The 19,325-nt window shown below is 35.4% G+C and overlaps 1 protein-coding gene and 1 pseudogene across 2 annotated transcripts in view; both read right to left on the reverse strand.

The window, feature by feature from the left end:
• LOC146465100 (uncharacterized) overlaps positions 1–14,263 on the reverse strand; it is a 36,246-nt gene extending 21,983 nt beyond the window's left edge. Inside the window, exon 1 of the mRNA XM_085128996.1 lies at positions 14,170–14,263. The gene's annotated coding sequence lies outside the window, so the exon portion shown is untranslated. The remainder of the gene's footprint in view (positions 1–14,169) is intronic.
• The window catches only part of LOC146465098 (uncharacterized), a 92,015-nt pseudogene extending 72,842 nt beyond the window's left edge, over positions 1–19,173 (reverse strand). Inside the window, exons 1-3 of the transcript XR_014868371.1 lie at positions 18,815–19,173; positions 15,489–15,705; positions 14,242–14,564 (exon numbers count right to left, since the gene is read on the reverse strand). The product of XR_014868371.1 is annotated as an uncharacterized LOC146465098 (transcript). The remainder of the gene's footprint in view (positions 1–14,241; positions 14,565–15,488; positions 15,706–18,814) is intronic.
• Between the last annotated feature and the right edge of the window lie 152 nt (positions 19,174–19,325).

The raw sequence follows: 19,325 nt of genomic DNA on the forward strand, positions 1-19,325 counted from the left end.
AACCTGATGTTATAGCTTTTTGGTTTTTCTCCAGTTGTTCAATCAATTTGTCCTGTTTTCCATCAATTGTTTGTTTTGTTTCCTCTTGAGCTTTAATAATTGGTTTGAAAGTTTCTGATAAACCTTGTTGTAAGTCTTGTTTATCATGCTTGTACTCCTTCAATGTATCTCTAACTTGTTTGGTTATTGTTCCAGCCTTAATCTTGCCTTCAGATAATTGTTTTGATCTCTGTAAATCCATTATATTATTAACTTATATTAACTTATATTAACTTATCTCAACTTATCTAATATATTGATATACATGGAAATCCCAAATTATGACAGACATGATAAAAACACTCATTTCAAAAGATTGTATGGTTACATGCCAAATGACACTTTTCGGATGTTAATATGTGGTAATTCAGGATCTGGAAAGACAAATTTAGTGTACTATATGCTGATGAAACCACTTTTGTATTATGATAGAATACATTTATATGCCAAAAATTTGGAGCAACAAAAATACAAGGATATGATTTAAACATTGACTGATGTATCAAATAGTGTCGGGTATAATGTCCTTGTTTGTAGCAATGATGATATAATTCCAGTAGAGGAATTGAAGGATGATGATGCCCAGAAGATAGTAACATTTGATGACTTTATTTGTGAAAAAAACCAGAAACCATTGATTGATTATTTCATTCGTGGCAGACACAAAAACTGCTCTGTTATTTATCTGAGCCAATCGTTTTATAAAACATCGAAAGATATTCGACTCAATTGCTCTCTTTTTCTGTGTCTATGACTTTCCTAGCAGCAATGAAAGAAGGCTGATATCCCGTGAGTTGGGTGTCGACAAGGATAAATACATCAAAGCAACAAAAGGACCATTTTCATTTCTATATGTTGATAAGCCCATGAAGAGAATTAACAGGAATTTTTATGGAACAATATGATCAAATGATATAAATGGGAATATTCAACGAACATAGTTCATCGTCTTCTTTCACAACAGGAGGATTCAGAACGGTTCCTCTTCAAGGACCTGCTGGGCCTCAAGGAATAGGGTTTAAATTGACCCAAAATGGAAATTATGATATACAAAACAAAAAACTCGTTAATGTTAAACAAGGAGCTGATCCGAATGATGTTGTCACAAAGAGCCAAATACAATTGCTGGATAATGCTCCTGGTAATGTACAAGCTGATAAAGCAGTAATTTACACCGATACTGGTAGTGTTCATACCAATAGTATCTATCTACAAGACACGCCAGACGGTGCTGGTAGCTCCAATGATGTTCGATTATTGACTGAACATCAGTCTTATGACAATATTCACCTTCATATACCGGATTTGCAAAACTTTGATGGTTATGGTGGACGAGCTAAAAGCGAAATAATGGTTACATCAACAGAACAACATGTTACTGGACGGAAAACATTTTTTGATATTAATGTTTTAATACCCGATAATGACGGTCAAGCGGCGAATAAAAAATATGTCGATGATGAGATTAAAAAAATACAATCACCTGATTTATCAGATTATTTGCAAAAAGATGGAAGTGTTGCAATGACTGGAAATCTGAATATGGGTAATCAACAAATTACTAATCTTGGAGCCAATATTCAAAATACATATGATGTTGTTAATTTAGGTTTCTGTGATACAAAATATTTACAAAAAGTCTCCAATAGTGACCTCGATATGGACAATCATAAAATCAAAGATATGGCTCAACCAACTGATGATAATGATGCTGTTAACAAAACTACGTTGACTATAACTTTCTCAACAGGTTGACACCCAATGCTCTTGGGGGTGATTTAGATATGAGAGGTCATAAAATAACGATTCTTGGAAACCCTTCCGATCCCAATGATGCTTCCACTAAAGCATATAGGGATTCAGAAATAGCTAAAATACCATCTGGTGGAAGTGTAAATGCAGCTATTTTAACCAAAACAACACCACAAACATTTGCTGGCACAATCAGAGTCCCAGATACTAATTTATCACAAATTACAGCCAAAGATGTAGCAAATATTCAATTTCTTCAGACATATTATTTATCAAAATTAGCTGGAGGAGTTATGCAAAACAATATACAATTCAATGAATCTCTAGCTGATAATAGAAGACAAGTGTTATATCTTGGAGATCCAACTGACCCAACATCAGCAATCAACAAAAAATATTTTGAGGACAAATTGGAGCAAAGTCATCTTGTCAGCAGCCATAAATCAAATGAATTCAAATATCTTATTGATAGTGATGAAAGCAGTTCAGAATATAATATCACAGTGAATGGCATAGTTGATTTCAATCAATCCCCGCATCAAAATAAAAAAGCTTATGATATCACATTGATTAAAGACAGTGGACGTAATGATTACAGATCAAGGATAGGTTTTAATATTCATCCTCTCGCCATTGGAACATATACAATTGTGTTTGAATTCTATCCACCAGAGCTGACCAATATTCAATTATCATGTGATGCTTCTGAAGCATACATCCACAAAGCTGTCCAGCGTGATTTCACTGCTTATAGCAAATTATTGGTTCAGTTCAATAACAACAACAAACAAAGTCCAGATTACATCTATTTGACGATGCATGGCACAGCTTCAGCAACTCCCGTACAATGTCATCTGGTTGTTTACGGTGTCAAAGATTGGTCAGATAGTGTGTACCCAGGAGCGTATGACGGCCTGGACAATGTAATGTTTGAATATAAAAATGGAGATATGGAAATGAAAACAGATATTGACATGAATAACAAGAAACTAAAAAATCTAACTGCACCAGTAGACGATAACGATGCTGTCAATAAATTATCTTTAGACTTTGTGTCATGGCATGTAAATAATCATAATTACAGAAGAATATTCGGATTAAATTTCTATGATTTGATTGAAACAGCTCGTTTTAATCTCATACAGGGTGTCAGTGGTGTTGTGATAAACGGTGTTCTTCCTAATTTTGTCCTTGAAACAGATCGTTTTATTACCGAATATAGCCAAATAAATGGATTGAAATTAAGCACAAAGACACATATCCATACAACAAAAATATTCAATCAAACAAGCAGCTTCACATTTTTCATGTCTTTTCTGCATGATGAAACCAAAACAGGAACAATTACCTGGGGGTTACATATACAATTCTATCCAAGATTTCAGATAACTGCTGATCAAATCAAATCAGACTTCCGAACCGAAATTCAGTCAATCAGTTTCACAAATGAATACAAAAATAAACAGCAATGCATATGGATATGTTATGATAGTTCACAACGTCTTTATAAGATGGCTTTGACTAATTATAATGCTCATATCAATAAAACAATTAGCCCACCAGTCACGTTTCAGAGCAATCAGTTTGAAATTGACTATGAAGTTTTTGTGAATAAAATTGGGTTCATTGATAGATTCATTGATATAAACAGCTTGGACTTCCATCGGATTTTGTTAGGGGAAAAAAGAAATGGATCTTATGTTGTATAAACAATATATATATGCCAAATTTCACAGATTATGAAAAACAACATCTTCATGATTATGTTGTTAAAAAAGGCCAACTAGATGCTGTAAAAGCCCAAATTGACACAGAAAAGGCAACAAAAAAAACGAGCTACAATCATTACAATCAACGATATTATCACAAGTACAACAAGCTCTGGCTCAGTTTAAAGCTCAACAAGCTCAGGAAGCTGTAAAGTTTCTCAACAACCAAGTAGCCTTGAGAATAGGAAGAAAAAGTGGTACAATACCAAAAACAAATTACATATGGATAAAATTATTGAGTAAAAATGACATTGAAGGGATCAATACATTGCAAGAGATAATTGTCACAAACACATATATCATTAGAAATGATAGATATCATCATTCCAAATCTGATTTGGTAGCATCATCATTTGACCAATTGGAATTTTTCTTTGATGTGTCATTTGAAAACTATTACTGTTACTTCAACAATTCTCCATCTGATTGGACAATGGAGTATTTTGTTGAATATATTCGGGTACAATTACCTGACAATAATGATGAAAAAAAATATTGTAACACATTTGTATAATGAAAGAATTGTCAGAATTGCAAGAACACATTCGAACATCGATGATAGATTTTCACCGTAAATTGAGTATTCCAATATTGCCCAGACAGGAATGCAAGATAAAAAGTATCGTAATATTCACATATTTGCATGAAAAACATTGTAATACAGGATTACCTGATGAAGTTTATGAGGAACTAATCAAAGATGGAATTGGATTATTGGACCAGGAGATGGATGTTTAACAGCTATTCTCCATAAATTATTTGGTTGGCATCCATATATCAGGTCTCATGGAATACTTTATGATGCTTATGGTCAATTTTACAACAGATATGGAAAAGGCAAAGGTTATATGTATACAATTTCTGCATCAAAAACATATCCTTGGATGAGAAAATGCATGTTTTTGGGTCAAATAACTGGTCTCTACTATTGCATAAAAAATAAGATAAACATATAATATATGCAAAACAATTCAAAACAAAAGAAGAAATTAATAATTGATTTCAATCATATTTCAAATCGATTATCAAAAGAAGAAATTGATGAATTGAAAGCTTATTACATGTCATATCACAAAAAGATGTGGATGTACAAAAGTGCATACAAAAGATTAAAAAAGTGGGCGTTTGCTGGTAATATTTCATCCATTCTGTTTGCAACTGGTGGTATTGCATCATCAATTGCAACCAGTGGAGCTTCATTATTGGCAATATCATCAGTTTCTGTATTAATTCAAGCATATATGAAGCATAAAAATACTGAAATAAAATTGTATCAATGTCAATATGCTTTTCAAACTTATGGTCATTTGTTGAATGAAATAAAAGAAATAATGAGAAATGGACATTTTGATAGAGATGATTTGACAAACAAGCTTACTCAAAATGATGATTTCATTTTGGATAATTCATCGATTGTCGATAAATGGGGCGACAAATATGATAAAAAATATCAGATATTCACTTATGTTTGATTGATTATGTGTATAATTTTGGGACCAATAATACCCATGATGTTATTCCAATATAAATCATATAGTTTCAAAGTTTTTTTGAATTTTGTTAAATCAATAGTTGATGAATCAATTTTCATCAATTGTAATATTTTATGCAAAAGATATTTTAAACTTATTATTCTTTTTCTTTGACCATTGATTTGTGGTAAAATTGTATTAATTTCAACGAATATTTTATGAATTTTGAAACTATTCGAGCAACTTATTTTCACTTTGCATTGCAAAATTATTTTATCCAATGTATGCGATAAATGATATTTTCTATTATACACTGTTTTCTTATAAATTTTATATAAATTGGTATGAAAATCGATGTATTCTGTTTTAAAATCTTCATAGACAACTTGTCCACAATTGATGCAAGTGACTTGTCCAGAAATATCTTTTAGATTCTGTTGTTCACAACAATATGGTATATTTGATGTTTTATTAGATGTTTCTTTGTGATAGTTGCAATAAATGCAGAAATTATAGCGATGCAGGGTTTGACAGAGAGATGAATCCACCTGCATGGAATCATCTTTGATGGGAATTGGTATGTGTCTGGCACCCATCGTACCATTCTTTTTCGTTTCAATGGACATTTGCCCAATGAAACTTTTGGCAAAAAATAATGAAAAATAGTCGAAAATATTGAAAAATGTGAAAAATAGATGAAAAACAAGTTTTAACACAAGTTTTTAACGCAATTTTTGTCACAAGTTTGTTTTACACCATGTAATGTCCATAAGCGAATGAATCAAGGCCATTTGGGTGCAAATATCGTTTATCATCGAAACATGACAAAGAAGTCTTATTAATGACAAAACTTCCAAGTTCATGGTTATTACTTCTGATTGTTTTCATTTGGTGATGTAACTGTTTCTCATTCAAAAGAACATCTTTGTAATCAGAGTGTTGTATTTCTTTTTTGATGACATTCTTTTTGATTCCTTTGGCTGTTTTACCACCATTATTATTGTCTTTGATGTATGAGTACATTTTGGATCTCAATCCAACAAATTCAGTGATTTGGATTCCAGCAGCTTCATCTTTGAACTTACCAATGACTTTTTTGTTTGTGGCATCAAAGAATTGATGATTGGATGAATAATCTGAATTATCAAACATCTTTCTGTTTTTCCAAAAATCTTTATAAACATCTTCAGCTTCAATTTCATATGTAAGACTATCAGTATCAGTGAATAATAACTTAGCTTTGGCACCATATTTTCTTTTGATAAAGTTATAATGGAAGTCATACATGATAGTCTTGCTTAAACCCAGAATACACATCCCAACATATGCCGGCCTATTGAGAGTCAGTGGTTCTTTGATTTTATGAACTGCAACCAGATTCCTATTGAATATTTAGCTGCCAATAAATGTTGGTTTCGAAGCTAATTTTGTCAATTGTTCTGGTGTAGTAACCAATCTGATGTCTTCCCTTTTCCGAATATTCTCCATTGTTTTCCCAAAGACACTGTTATTCATCAATTTGAAAAAGTCCTTCTCGAATGTATTTTTGGCTTGAGTTCTTTGATGAGTATTAAAGTCAATATATTTTTTCAGCCATGGACTTTGATTAAAGGACAATACTCTATGGATTTTGGTTAATTTCAATCCCAATTCGCGATACAATTGCAAGTTTCTATAATGCAGCACATATTTGTTTTTATTGGCAAGAGTTGGAATCAATTTGATTACTTGTCCAGTTTTAATTCCAAATTTGTTTGCGATTTTTTGACAATAATCTGAGAGCATATTTTGTGTCACTTTGATTTGTTCAGCTGCACATGGATAATCATTGTGTAATTCATGCAATTCATTTGGACATTCCAAATCTACTTCCAAAATGTATCTTTTATTGCCTTCTGCATTGCGATTGAACCAATTGATTCGGTTTATTTGTTTCTCAGTAAACCATTTGAAATTACCTGTTGGTAGATATTGACTCATTGCCCATCCATATAAATTATTTGCATCCAAATACATGAGATATTTACTGACTTCATTTGGATTCCAATTTTGCATGTATTTATTGTTTGCTTTTCCATATCTATTGGCGATATAACTGATACCACCACGCATTCCTTTTTCAATGAATTGGTACATATCAACATCAGTAATAAGTTCCAATTTAACATCCGTCATCTTCAACATTGCATCCCAACTAAGCCCTGGAGATGTGAAATAATGGCAGGGATCCAATTGATAATACTGCAAGCATGTTTTTCTGAAGTTTTCAAATACATCAGCCAACAGCAATACATCAGATTGGAGATACAAATTATGATATTCTCCCATTGTTTTCAATTCAAATGTGTCCCAAACAGTTTGAGCATGATTGTATTCTTCATCAGTAATATGCTCATTATTCATTTGACTGAAAAAATCGTTTTGACTTGGTAACTGTGTTTCATTGAATTTCTCAAAGCTGTCCATATAGTCATATGGATAAACACCGTTTTGCTTCATTAGCTTAAATTTATCATCTTTGAACACTTTTTTCGTGTGTTTAAAAGCTTCTTCAGGCAAGTTTTTAGCTAGATTACTCAAACTCTGATTCATAAATTGGAGACTATCAATGAATGCTAAATGATTGCCCAACATGAAGGCCATATATTTCTCCATATTATGTGGTATAACATTGATTTTATGCTTTTTGGTTTGTCCTTTTTTGTCTGTATAAGTATTTTTTCAATGATTGATCCAATTTCTTGCATAATAAAATGGCTATCATATCCTTTCAAATTATGGAAAATAACTGGGATTTTATCTGTTAATTTAAAATTCAAATTACATGATTCATGAGCTGAACCACGATATTTTCCAGTAACATGACAATGATCCCTGACTCTTACATCTGATTCAATGTATTTATTCCCACAGATGTGGCAAGAAGTTGCTGTTTGGAAGTCATTTTCATCATCTGGAGTCATTTTCAATGGTTTATTAAGCTTTATTTACAGAATTTTTTTGCAGTATTTGACTTCATTCAGCATGGATTCCATAAATTTGTAAACAGCTTTTTCTCCTCGATAATATTGTATTGGTTTGGTATATTTATCATCATAACAGCAAACAACTTTGTATCCATAACCACAATCAGTTTGTTTTTGATATGCTTCAGTAAATGATTTTTGATTGGATGGTTGGCAACCATGAATTGGTTCAGTGATAGCTTCAAAAGCAGCATATATCACAAATGGAACTTGTAATTGTTTTTTAAAGTTTTTGAAATCAATTTTGGATCCAACTTTGGGCATTTTTATACCTTGTTTTCCATTAATTTCCAGACAAATTTCTTTATGATTCAGTAACACTCTTTCAGATGAGAAACATTTTTGTATGCAAGCAATGCTTTGTATGCAAGCAATGCATACAAAAGTGTTTCTTATTTTCGTTTTTTGTCTGACGGAACATGAATCGATTAAAATCTGTGATAAGACAATAATGTGTCTTTTCATTTTCAGAAATCAGCAGCAAATTCAAGACATCATCAAAGTGTTCTTTTGAAATATAAATTGGATAAGGCTGCTTGTTTTCATAACCGAATACATTGATGTTAATACTGTTTTGAGTTTCAATTTTATTATATTGTTTGATGGAAACAGGGAATTCAATACCGTCATAATTCAATTGTTTGATAAATGATTTATCAGTTTTTTTGATTCTTTGTGGGTTATTTCGTGGATTCAAATGTCTGACATGACACCATCGAAAGCATTCATTATCATTATTCTGTAGATTAATGATTCCTTTTTTATGATGTTGTAATTCAGTTGGAAGTTTAATATATGAACTGCCAGTAATTGGTTCATATTTGATACAGTGCAGGCCAGAATTAAGCGAACCAAAACATACGCGTAAAACGCGTCTGCTGCGGACGCGTATACGCGTCTAAAAATCTGCAGATGGGCGTCTAGTCAGACGCATTAGTATGTATGAGCTAGCTCATTGTTTTCGTATTGTTGATCTTTCATTGTTCTTTTGAATTGCCTGGGAAAAGCCTTTCAGAAGGGTTTGACAAAGTATGACTACACTTGTCGACTTTCTTGTAGAACTGGCTCAGCGGAAGAACAACTTCATGTTGTTGAGCGCATGGAAGAACTTAAAGAAAAAAAAAACTTGCCGCGAGGCTTACTGTATTTTGCGAAACGAAACGAAATGATGAATAAAATCTGAAGAATTGAAGATATCAAGACTACAACAGTCAGACTTCTGTGTGTAACAAGCTAAAAGAGGAATAAAACGCCGGGAATGCAGTGTTTCTAAATTTAAAGATCTGTACTTTGCGAAACGAGCTCTGCGTACGTAGACCGTGAAAGGATTTAACTTGTTTGTTTATATTTCTAAAGGCTATTCTTATTTATTCCTTGCCGCAATGATGATTCGGGTAGTTAGAGAATAATATAGTATTTGTGGGTAAACCATATAGAGTAATCAAATAAATTACGACCCGGAATAAAATCAGTCAATCCACCAAATGATTTTCAACAGACTTCGCTCCTCTCGCGCGCTTCGGTTCAGATTTGCTGACTTACCGTGAACTTTCCCTCATTCTACCTCAAGCATTTACTATCTCCGGCCGCAAAATGTAATCGTTCAGTTGACTTTAAAGATCCAAGGCAATTCCGTTGGTTAAAGGCTTAGGGTAAAATAGGAAACTTCAATTTTGCAAAATTTCATTCGGGTCTAGTGTGAGCGATAAGATCGATTCCCCGGAACAAACCTAAACGTAAAACACTGAGAGTCCACCGAGTATCGCAACGCTTGATGCATTCCTATATTTACGTTCACTTGGATAAAGCCATAATAGCAACTTTTGCAAGATTGAAAGCTTCTTCTAATGTTGTGAAACACTGACAGAAGCCGTCGTTTCGATGTAGAAAGAAATTGCCACGCTGATAACATCGGGAAGATTTCAGTCACGTGCTAGGCAACCAAATTCTTGCACATGTATCAAGTTTCATTCGACAACAACACGATGTACGGAGGTTCTTGTAAGGAAAACTGGATGCTTTTTTATTCAATCAACACGGGAGCCACAGTGCCTTTCCAATTAAAGCCAACTTGTGCCATTTTCACCCCTTCGAAGAAACCTCGAAACACTCTCTTTCGAGTCACAATGTGCGTGTAATTTTTAAAATAACTGAAGGCATAACTCGAAACACTCACCTATCATTCACGAGTTCGCGCACAGAGCGCTTTGATTTCGAACAAGTAGTATTCGACTAATTAGCTTAGATTTATATTTTCTATAACATACGGCGAATATTCAATATCGGCCGCCAGTATTTACGAAACGGATAAAATTCGAAATATGATAGCTGTCGCTCGCTGATTTCATAAAATGCTAATTTTGTGTTTGTCGTTAACCCGTTGAAGTCTTTTGTTTTGTTTGACAATACCACGCAAATAGAACTTACGGCGATGAATAACAATGGCAAAAACGCGCACATTTAGACGCGTCTAATAATACGCGCATACGCGTTTTTGCTGCGTATAAAACGCGTCTGCGTAGTTCGCTTAATTCTGGCCTGCACTGTAATATTGATATAATGTCCATTAATTGATTTGATTAACCAAGCTGAGCCTTGACTGATCCATTTGTGAATATCTTCCATAATTTGTTCAACATTGACATCCAAAAAGGGTGTTAAATCATCAACATTAATAATTGTTTTGGGTTTACTATTGAAATATCCAATTCTGGAGATAAGTTCATTTCCTCTTTGTTGTTCAAAAGTGATTGTCAAAGTTTCAATAAATTTTAATCCTTTCATTCGCGGTAATAATTGTTTCATAAAATGTGCAATAGCTAATCTGGTTGAATTGAGTTGAACAAGGGGGTCTTTATCATTTTTGATTCCAACTTGATAAGATTTGGTGAATCCTTTGAATGCTCTTGCAGTTTCATTTATTTCAGTTCTTGGCAATGGAACTGGAGGTATTTTCTTCATTCTTGGAGCTGGTATTGGTTTCCTTGGATATGGTTTTGGAGGTTGGATAATCAAATCCATTAATGGGGTAATCTTTTTTGTTCTTGGAGCAGGGACAGGCTTATCAATAAATTGTTTTGGAGGTTGGATAATATTATTTCTTGGCCAAGGTTTAGGCTTATCCATGAATTGTTTTGGAGGTGTAATAATTGTATTCTCATAGTCTTGCACCATTTGTTTTACAGACCGTCTTGGATATGGTATTGGTGTTTGTTTTTTGCGTCTTGGCAATGGAGTTGGAGTTTGATTTTCTTGTTTTCTCCACTTACCGCGCGGTGCAGGTTTCGGAGCAATACTTTTTAGTAATAAATCTATTAATTGATCTTTTGTTAAATTAGATAAATTATCTTTATTCATATTATATGTATAAGATATATAATTTTTATTGATGCGTTTATTTTGTGAATTATCGGAATTTTCCAGCGAGGAGGCAACCGATGGACCTTTTAGCGATACCAGCTTTGGCGATGACGAATGCAGACTGGCGGCAACATTCATGATTGGAATTTGCATCGTGGGAGCACCAATCTTACTCCTATTTCGTGTTTCTTTTGTTTGTGGGGCCATCCCCTGAAATCCCATTAGAATTTCAGGAAATTAATAAGTCACCAAAATTAAATAACTAATCGTTTATTTTTAACTTCATCGTCGATAGTAGACATTTCACCATTAAAATGTAAATCAGTTTTTCGATTCATTTTTTTTACCATTCGATTGAATGCTTTATCTGTTGCATTTTTTTGTTTGTCAGTTAGTTGTGAATCATAATCTGTTGTTGCATCAACATTTTTAATTAAATGACTAATAGTTCTTTCTTTCCCATATTTGGCACAATTCTCTTGTCGAGTCACAAGTTGTAAATTATCAATGTGATTATCATCTTTGTTTGAATTGATATGATCAACGACTAATCCACAAGGAATTAGACCATTAATGCTTTCGTAAACAAATCTATGAGATTGATATAATTTTTTTCGGCCATTATGGTAAACATCAGTCTGAAAATAACCAGTAGAATGTAATCTTCCTTTTCTTGGGATTAATCTTTTGAGATTAATTATGTATCCATCTTTCGAAGCTGCATAATTAGTGTATATTGGATGAATATAATATACTTTTTCATTATGAATTATAGTCTTTGCAGTTGGTTTTGGCAGAGAAGATTGATTACCAACAGAATCAACCTTGATTGGAATTTGCGTCGTTGAAGCACCAATCTTACTTCTATTTTGTGTTTCTTTTGTTGTGGGCATAAACCCAGTCAATACAATGTTATTGTGTGGGTTTTCAAAAATTTGATTTTTTCATTCATTTTTTCTTATCTCCTTTATAAAAATATATACGATTTTTGTCTTTAAGGGACTTGTGTTTTTCAAAATCATAGATGATTCAGGGTGTAATAAGAGGCTAAACAACAATGACTAAACCAAAAAAGCAACACAAAGATATATACAATAAGTTGTAAAATCAGTTGTATCAAAGTATATCAAGCCAGTGGTCTTGGAAATCAAATGTTGTATTAAAGGGCTTGAAAAAGGTATTGATGATAGGTGAGTTGGGGTCAAATAATGTGGTGTTTATGAAAATTGAAAATTGATGAATTGGGTGGGTTCAAGCGATAATCATGGGTGAATTGGGGGGAAGAAATGGCATAGTTTCGACAAATGGGCTCATACCAATAAACATCTAACAACTGGGGGGGGGGGGGGTGCGGCTATTATGATCATGTGTTTAATTTTCACCCATCTTAATTACAGCTTCATTTCCTTTGTTCTTGTTTTCATTCGGTTTTTCTGTTTTCGTTCTTTTGTTTTTTTCTTTTTTTGTTTTGGCATTCTTCACCATTGCCACCGAAAAACAACCTCATTACAAGAGGATATCATTACACCTAAACCCGGTGTTTCATCCTGTTTCATTGTGTTACATCCGGTCAGCAGTCGTGCTTCTTGGACTTCCGGCCTATGCGTTCAGTTTATTCAGCATTCTTGGCTTGTCGTCTATCGCAATGTCTGACTCGATTTTAGCCAAAGACGTTACTTTGGATTGTTCAAAGGCATGCATTTGCTTTCTACATTGATTTCGACACATTTACTTTACTTCCTGGTTGGATAACATTGATAAATTTAGGTGCTCGACGGCAGAAATCGCAAGTATTACGACCATGTTTTGGACCTTGTCAACTATTCTTTGTCAAGTGTATGCGGGCTACTTGTATCATCATCTCTGGTATGAAACACGGCAAACTGGATATTCGATGGGAGTAACTGTTAGATTAGAGTCTGGGCTAGATTTGGTCAAAAAAAAACTGAGCGTACGAAGGAGAGACACTGAAGAAAACCACGCGACGAAAGCATCCTGAAGAAATTCCCAAAACCTTCAAGGTAGGTTTTGTATCAATTTATATTTCATCAAATTTGTTGGCCAAAACCTTATTTACTAAATGTAGGTAGCAGACAAGATGATAAAAGATACGTTTGAAGCTGATTTTCTCTCTCTAAAGCCTGTTTGCGCCAAATACTAGAGCCCTCAAATTTACCAATTTTGCAAATTTTTGGAATTTGTCCCAGGTGTCTTCAGCACCCATGGTCAGAATATAGTTTTCCCCAAATTGAATTTATGATATTTGGAAACATCGATATCTGTGTAATCTCTGCTGCTAATTTAGTTTATGTGGAAAAAAAGTACCTTTGGAGAAATTGCGAATATGTTTGTGCTTGTTTTTCCTGTTTGTCTAAATAACTGACAGGGAACATAGTAAGACGAGCATTTTCTTCTTGTTTATAAAACCCAAATTATTTTAACGGCAAATTTTATAAACTGGGAGAGTGGTTCTACCATCTGTATGAATTTCATTTGAATTGGTTCACATGCACCTTAGAACCAGACTCGTTTACTTTTACTTTTTGAGAGTGGAACTTTTGCTCAAAACATGGTCCCAAGGCCGGCGTCATCTAGTGCGGTTACCATGGCAACGATACATCTGCCGATCCAAATATGGTTGTTTTTGTTTATCCCCCAAGGTAAACTACCTCCACACAAGAATTGAAGGGGGGGTTAAAATTTTTCATTCCCAACTTTGCTTCACCTTCCTGGAGAATTACTCTTAATCACCTTTACACTTCCAAATCTAAAGGTCCGATAATTGACTATAATTGGCTACTGATTGACATCTTCAATAAATACCTGCAAAAGACTATGCGGCCAAAATAGTTCAATCTTCTTGAAAATAGAGCTTGTCTCGCGATTCGCGGCACTCTTCATGTGGACATAAGGAGCAATTTGCTGAAGGTAGCTTTGTTCAGGTGATCCAGTCGGCTTTTCTAATATGATCGTCTTTGTCAGCTTCCCTGTTTCAGGATCCTTGTCTTTGAAATGGGCCACAAGTTTGCGTTCCTCTCCGTACTTCAATTCGCATATAGTGGAAGTTGTGCTGAGAACAGAATATGGAAGAAGTTCCTCTCCCAGAATAAGATTGACCAGGCTGCTTTTTCCAGAACATGTCTCGCCTACAATCCAAAATGCATTACATGTTACAAAAATGGTAACCATATTTTAGTCCACTATTTTGCATCAGGATCATCCATATGATATTTTGTACCGGAGAAATTCCCCATCACATTTGTAAACGATATCTTTTTGCTGTTTTGTGTGCTGAAGGAACGGCGCTGAACTGAATTGACGAAGTGAGCTGGTGATTATCGAAAATTGTCGGCATGCCAAATTAGCTGCTCAACGGGTGTGGGGTGTGGAAGGTTGCACGTTAAGTTAATGTTAAGACTTGGGTACCCACGGGAAGGATTCTAGGTCAAAAATATCGGTCTCTTTAAGTGCAACAGCGAACTATTTAGTTCAAAATTTATCACTTGAACATCGTGGGCACGTGAAAGGTGATTCTTGTAAACGTGTCATAATCACTTTTTCCGGGAGGTAATAAAATGTCAGCTGTCAAGACACCCTGCGATTGAAGAAGGAGAAGAAAGACAGATTCTGCAGAAATCTATTCTTGTCTTTCAAGTTGTCGTAGCCACTGCCGGTCAATCCAGTTTTTTGTCATTGAACCGGCTTTATGGTGCACACAATGATTCGAACATTCAGCATTGCTGGCCAGTTGTACGTCATCGGGATATACCTGCCACCCAAGTTGAACTTCGCCGGGAGAAGAGACACCCAGGGAATGTCTGTAATGACTGTCTTTGGTTAGAACTCTTATAGATCATGCTGGATCATGGATGTGATACTTTGTTATTGAGAAATATGCTCCGTTGCAGCTCAAGTATGCCACTCCCTTGGGCACAACAACAACCGTGGTGTTATAATGTACCAGAGGTAATTCCAGATAGAGTCATGTATTTTATCGTTATTTGAAAGATTAGTTGCTGTATCAGGCAGGGCAATTTTTGTTAATTAGAGTAACGCTTGATTACACTTACCTGCCACGAGAAGAAAGTAGTCCTTTGGTTCCAGTTGTTCTTTGTGATTTTTCATATTTTCTTCAATATTGCCCACGTACCTCTGTACCAAATTTGTAATTTGTTCATCCATGTTCCTTAGTTGCCTTAGGAAGTCTTCAGCCTCGGTGTAAAAGTCCATTAATACTTTTCTTTTCCGTGCATCATCATCTTTCGCTTCTGACAAAATGGAAAAGGCCTAACCAGGAGAGTTAAACATTAATTTGATAGATCATCCAAACACAACAAACAAAAATATTATTAATCATAGTTAGCCAGGGCTTTTCTTGAGTTCGGGAGTCTTTGTAACTTAATCTGTGCATCACAGTTATCACAATGGAATTTGGAAAGCAAATGGTACGTCCTTAACTGATTCCTCTGTCGTAAGAAGCTTTGTTAGAAGTTGGGTATAGATTTTAATCAGTTTGATTTGCAAGTCTGTAAACGGGCATGGATTCTAAAGCCTAGGCCCCGTTTGTTCAAAGAGCGGATAATTATATCCACTGGATATAGGTCGCTCTGCGAAGTATGATGTGCAAGAATTTCCCTATAGCCCTATAATTTGTGTATAGAGTAGAAGCGTGTCTAATTTAAGTTTGGCGTTGTCTGGAAAACTTGCCAGAAGCTACGTTTGGAGTACATTTGCACCGTTGGATAGTGACTTATACACTGGATAAAGTTATCCGCCCTTTGAAAAACTGGGGCTAGGGCTGGAAAAGGGTATCGGAAAATTACATATTATGGTCTGGCAAAGGGACAGGGTTTGGAGAGCTGTGCATTACACTCCCAACAAAAAAATCCGAGGAGTAACCCCCCCCCCCCCTCTCCCGGGCGAAAATTTCACAGTTTAATAAGAAATCGTCATCTTGACGCCTTTTACTGCCGTAATACGGTAGGTTTCGCTACACAATAATGGCTTTTCTTTACAAAACAGCAACAGAGCTATATTCTTTACTACATACTGCACCAGTTAATTGAAATCCCAGTCCCCCGACCCCCAGGACATAGCGGGGATTTAACGCTCATTTCACAACACGTTGGCCACGGGGGGGGGGGGGGGGGGGGCAGTCAGGGGAATCAACAAAATGTCGGTTTGACCGGGGCCATTGACTGGAAGCGGGGACAACAGCAGGGACTTAACATGAAGGAACATTAAGTGGAGGCCTAGTCCTTCTAATTCTTATGCGTTTTTAAATAAAAACAGTCACAAACGTTTTCATATACTGGGTACGTGACTTAGTTTAATTTAATTAGATTTATTTCACGAGACGTTTGAGTTACGTGACACGCAGTAGGACGGTACAGATGCCCTCTTATGCGGGGCTTTTAACAGTCTACTTGACCCCGGGGACGGGGAAATTAACGGTGTTTTAACATCGGGCCAATGTTAAATTCTCCGCTATGTCCCGGGGGTCGGAGTGCCGAGGTTTCAATTGACTGTTCAGTGTTGCATAATTTACCTTTGTTGTATTACACATTAATATACGCTTCTATTACGTATTGTCGTGTACATATGCGTATTACTTACTTACGTACACGGAAGCCTGCTGTACGAGCTTAAAGGCTGGTTTCCATATGATCGCGTATCGCAGATCGCAGATCGCAAATCGCAATAAGGTCTGCGATCGTCTGCGATCATATGGAAACCAGCCTTTAGATAGAACATGGTTCTATCTTCTGCGATCGTCTGCGATCGCGATCGCAGGATCGCAGAAGTAGTTTCCATATGATCGCAGACGATCGCAGACCTTATTGCGATCTACGATCCGCGATCATATGGAAACCAGCCTTAATGACGAACGCAGACTATCAAGCTCATTTGCTCTGTTATTTTCTCGACTAGGTGCAGTTATTCTTTCAATTAAACTCTTTTCACGTCGCTTAATTTTGTTTTTTTTTTTGTTTGTTTCTTTTTGGTTTTTTTTTTTTTTGTTTTGTTTTGTTTTTGTTTTTGTTTTTTTTTTTGCTGTCATAACCAGTTATTGCTTCCGACCAACGTTTCTCGATTTGTTTGTAACTATGTTAGTCAAGTACATAGTTATGACACTAGAACAAAAAGTAATTATCAACCATCAACCCGTAGTACTAATCTTAAACAGTTTACAATTCTTCATCTAAGTTCTAAAACTTGGAATTCTCTTCCAACACATATAACAGGTTCATGTAGCTTTCGCGGCTATTTTCAGGAACGAATGCACAGGTTTTTATTGAAATAATTATGATTTTTTTTATGCCGCCCATACGTATTTATTATTATCATTATTATTTCAAAGTGACCTTTTTATATAAGCCCAATGGTTTCTTGAGGTCTCCTCGTCATATCTTTATTGCTTCTTTTGTATTAAATTATTGTGTTTTAAGGCAAATAAAGAAGAAGAAGTCTGAGAAATGTGGTGAGGAGGATGCCGTGAACATTCTTGCCCGCACCCGTATCAGTATGGATGATTCCCCGTCTAGGTAAAGTGAATTTACGGAATTTAGAAGTTGTTTACAATATTCATTCACGAAGTAATAACATTATCCCCACACGGACTTTATCGTTTATAATTTTAATACTTGTATCGCGCAAATTTGCATGGACATATGATCAAATACGCCTGTGCTCGTTTAATTGGAATTGAATGCTGATATTTCTTCGTCGGTGACTCGTGATCGACCTTTGTACTTCCACGGGCTCTAGTGTTTACCTTAATTTCCAATTGCAAAATATTCTCCTGGTTCTTCAAATTATGACAAACTTGATTATCTTAACCTGTTTTAGCGAAGTTGATTATTGTGTGAAGTCTTAGAGTGTACTACAAGAACCTTAACTGAGAAATGACGTTGTCATCTGGTCAAACATTCGCCTCAGCTGACTGTTTTCCTGCATTGATCAGTGCAACATAGAACGGCCTAATAAAACTCGAGGACTTTCCATTTGTGGATCGTTCTTACCCAGAGTCGATTATTAAGTTTTTCCTAAAGCAAATATCGAGAAGTTATCCGAAAAAAAAAACATTTCAAGTTCAATTTCAAGTTTATTTTTGCCACAAAACATCTTGCAGGGAATTAATAATTTGTCTGCTCGATCCCCGAAGCGATGTCTCCTTTCCTCGCCGTTCAGCAAACTGAAGTGAAGAGAAGAAAGCTCATTTCGTTTCCGGATGACAAACAAAGACGACCAGCTGGGTTAGTCTTCTCCAGTACCACTCAATATCATATTCACGATTGTGACTTACACAAAACAGTTGCCCATGTAAAACGCAACATGTGCAATGTGATCATGGTGATCATGACTCGCTGTGAGTAAACAAAATGTATAAACGTACCTGTCCTGGCGTCCAGCTAGTTGTTCTCACAGCACGTCCCACTTTAGCTCTCATTTCGTTTAGCGGCCCTTCGTCTGACATACCATAAGCCTCCATCATTTGAATCATCTCCAGTAGCTTTACAATGTTATCCGTTCCTTCCTCCTCAACAGAAGCCATTTTCCCAGCCGAGTTGTAATTTGTAATTCAAAAATTTAGAGAAAGAGTTTAAGCTGGTTTAAGGCTAATTGAGAAAACATGAGGACCAAACAAGTTTTTGTAAGGAAGCGGCCACTGTGTAAAAATCTAATGCTTCTTAAAACCCGCAGAACTGAAAGCGAAATAAAGGAGAAATGATTTGCATACCGGAAGAGAAAAGCTGTCTCCAGAGCTTTCTTCACTTTTGCGCATGACTGACGTCAAGGCCGAGCGGCTCTGGGGTCTAGAATGAGCTGTCACGCAAAACAGCCATAGATTGCGCATGCGTGCAGCAAGACACGCAAGTCACATATCAGTCACATCTCAATTCTGA

This window comes from Pavona decussata, unplaced genomic scaffold, assembly GCF_977016875.1.
Source record: "Pavona decussata unplaced genomic scaffold, jaPavDecu1.1 SCAFFOLD_157, whole genome shotgun sequence".
Lineage (NCBI taxonomy): Eukaryota > Metazoa > Cnidaria > Anthozoa > Scleractinia > Agariciidae > Pavona > Pavona decussata.